The sequence below is a fragment of the Hevea brasiliensis genome, chromosome 16 (assembly GCF_030052815.1).
Source record: "Hevea brasiliensis isolate MT/VB/25A 57/8 chromosome 16, ASM3005281v1, whole genome shotgun sequence".
In the NCBI taxonomy this organism is placed as follows: Eukaryota; Viridiplantae; Streptophyta; class Magnoliopsida; order Malpighiales; family Euphorbiaceae; genus Hevea; species Hevea brasiliensis.
The window spans coordinates 68779897-68783927 of NC_079508.1; positions in this window are offsets into that span (position 1 = coordinate 68779897).

Sequence of the window (4031 nt, forward strand, 5' to 3'; positions counted from 1 at the left end):
ACAATTTTATAGTGTTTCAGTATCATAAATTATCATAAGTCTAAAAATAATTTCAAATCTATTTATATCTAACTTTAATATGCTTAACTTGACGTTCTTTAAAATTTATATTTCGGGATTACTATTCATGACACTATTCAAGTCAATTTGTTGACTTTCTAATACTTAATAGGTATGAGAATTCTAATTTCACCCACATACCACATTTTGGTTACCTAATTTGTAGGTTTTGGTTGTTTTCTCAAATCTTAAGTCTTTTAGGCACAAATTTCAAATTTTCTGTTTTAGTATCATGTTTTGCACTGTTCCATTGGTCATGTTACTATAGTAATTTGGCTAAGTTTTATTCATAAAAGTTATTCGTTATTGTCTTAAATTTATTTCCCTTTTTGAATCACTCCATTTGGAGTTTTGTAGCCTAAGTTATAGCCATTTGAACATGGCTGGCCGGATTTGGGGTTCCCCAGAATTCTGGACAAATTCTGGATTTTGACAATTTTTGTGGTTGATTGCAGGTGGATTTTCAAACAGGTTATGGTCAAATTTTGGGTTTATTTTCTTCATAAAAGTTGTAGGTCTATTTCTCAGCTTTCTACTAGTAAAATTTCAAGTCATTTGGACCTTCCTAGACCAAGTTATAGTCATTTACGTAACTACTATTCATTTGGTCATTTTTATACAACTTTCATTACACCGGGACAAGGCATAAACTCGATTTCGAATGCTAGTGAGTTATCGCTAATCAGATCGCACCTAACAACGCCTATAGATTGTTAATAATTATCATATAATTATATTTAATATATGGGCATTAAAAAAACTCGAAAATCTCACCCAACTAGGGGTGGCCACGGTTCAGGAACCGCCGGTTACGGTTCCTGAACTGCCGGTTCAGGTTCAATAAAATCATGAACCTGAACCAAACCGTCATGGGACGGTTTGGAAGACGGTTCCTGAACCGCCGGTTCCAGTTCGAGCCCCGGTTTAAAACGGTTCAAAAAATAATAGTTCAAAACAGTTTGAAGGACGGTTTGAAAGCGGTTTTGGAGCGGTTTAAGAGCGACTTAAAGGAAAAAATTAGAGGAAAATTTTATTGATTTATAATTTAAGTTATATTTATAAAAATATTTTAATTTTTCTTAGAAATCTTTTAATTAAAATAAAATAAGAATAAAAAGAATAAAATTAACTTATTTTTAAGAAAAATTTAATAAGCAAATACTTGAACTTATTAAAAACTATAGATGAAATTAATTTTAAAAAAAAAATTAGAAAAAAGTGCATGAACTTAATTTTGCCTAAGTATCCCTTTAGGATTTAGAGGAATCAAAGTTTTCAATTATAAGTTGAGAGAAAGGAGATTAAGCTGGTTTGGTCATGTGAAGCGTAGACATATAAAAGCTCCAGTTAGACAAGTAGAGCACATTGGGTTAGAGAATAGAAAGAAAAGAATAGGTAGACCTAAACTAACTTGAAGGAGAATAGTACAACATAACCTAAAAGTATTACACATTTCCGAGGATTTAACCTAAAATCGTTTAGAGTGGAGAAAGAGAATCCATATAGCCGACCCCAATAAATTTTTGGGATAAAAACTTAGTTGAATTGAGTTGAGTTGAGTATTACTTGCCCTTTTTTTAAAAATTATATGTTAATTGATAATTAAAAAAATATAAAACAAAAAAAATCAAAATAGAGGGTATTGAAAATTTTATTGAATATATAAAATAATAAAAAAGTAATTGATATAGCATTAAAAAATTTAGTGAGCATATAAAATAATAAAGTAGGAGAATTATGAAAGTACTGAGAATTAAAATGAGTATAGAAAATAATTATTTAGAAAATTTGAGAGAAATTGAAAGAGTATTGAGAATTAAAGAGAGTGTAGAGAATAATTGTGTAGAGAATTAATGATATATATATATATATATATATATATATATATATATATATATATATATATATATATATATGAATTAGGAGTGAAGTGAGGTATTTATTGAATTTTTTTGTATTTAAATCGCTAGTTTAATCCGGTTTAGAACCGTCATTTCAATCCAGTTCGGAATCGCTGGTTCACGGGGTCCAGTTCGAAATCGATTTCGATTTTGACCGGTTTCGGTACGATTTTGACCGAATCAATTCCGATTCGATTCTGATTTAAAATCGGACTGTGACCACCCCTACATCTAACAATTTAGACCGTTTAATGATCACATTTTCTAAACGGTGTCTGATTAGAGTAAAGTTAGTTTCACCCTGAAAGTTTTGTTGTGTTGAGATCAACGATGATCTTGAATCTTGGATGCGACGTCAAATCATCAGGAAATTGGCCGAAAAGCCGCTGCCAAACCCATCCCTCTCTCTCTCTCTCTCTCTCTCTCTCTCTCTCTCTCTCTCTACAAAGCTCCATTTTCTGTGATTCTTGTTGGAAAAGAAAACCCTCTCACCCAAGAACCTAGTGCCATCGATGATAGGCCATTTTGGTCATCAGAAATGGTCGGAGGAACCATTTGAAGTTTTGGCTCCAACTTGCTATTCCTTTTTTTTCACACCGCTGCTGCTCACCATTCACCAAACCAAGGCATCGCCGGTGGTTGCCGGAGGGACGACGATTAGCTTAGAACCTCGCCAGGGCTAGAGCTGGTCTCGCCGAAGCAAAAAGAAAGGGAGAGGTACGAAGACGTGAGGGAGAGAGAGACCATCGGGAGGGGGAGGGGCCTACTGTAGTTTTGAAATTTTGATTTTTTTTTTTTTTTACTTTCAATTACATCATAACTCCCTTAACATTTCTAATTTATCCACCTAGGTTCTTTCAACTATTTTAATTATATTTAAATTAAATAAAATTTTGACAATAATAATAATAATATACTAAAAAAATTTAATTATTTTTTTAATTATATTTAAATTAAATAAAATTTTGACAATAATAATAATAATATACTAAAAAAATTTAATTATTTTTATATATAATATAATTTAATCTTAAATAACTTTAATTGAATTTAATAATATTCATTTAAAAAATATCATGAAAAAAATATTAATTTAACATAATAAATAAAATAATAATAAATATAATTTAAAAAACTGTTCAAAAATTTATTTAATTATTAAAAAAATTTTAAAATTAAAATATATTAAATTTAATTTAAAAAATTCTCCAAAATATCAAGCGAGAAATAAGTAGTCGCTATCCAAGATCCGTCCGCGAAACTAAGGATGGGCAGACCGGCGGACACAATACATGGCCTTATCTCATTCTTTAAGTTCCACGCATGTACCTAATTCGTTACTCCAAAATGGTGAAATTGCTATACTTAGTCTCTAAGGATAGAAAATATGTTTTTATTTTTTTAAAAAAATATTTTTTATTTTTTATTATTATTTAAGTGTAATATCAAATTAATAATATATATTTATATTATGTATATATAAGTATTTTTATATTTTAATAAAATTATTAAAATTTTAAAAATAATTTTTTTTATAAAAAAAGTCATTCATAATAAATAAAATAATAATAAATATAATTTAAAAAACTGTTCAAAAATTTATTTAATTATTAAAAAAATTTTAAGATTAAAATATATTAAATTTAATTTAAAAAATTCTCCAAAATATCAAGCGAGAAATAAGTAGTCGCTATCCAAGATCTGTCTGCGAAACTAAGGATGGGGCAGACCGGCATACACAACACATAGCCTTATCTCCTTCTTTAAATTCCACGCATGTACCTAATTCTTCAAAATATCAAGTGAGAAATAAGTAGTCGCTATCCAAGATCCGTCCGCGAAAATAAGGATGGATCTCCTTCTTTAAATTCCACGCATGTACCTAATTCTCCAAAATATCAAGTGAGAAATAAGTAGTCGCTATCTAAGATCCGTCCGCGAAACTAAGGATGGGGCAGACCGGCATACACAACACATAGCCTTATCTCCTTCTTTAAATTCCACGCATGTACCTAATTCTCCAAAATATCAAGCGAGAAATAAGTAGTGGCTATCCAAGATCCGTCCGCG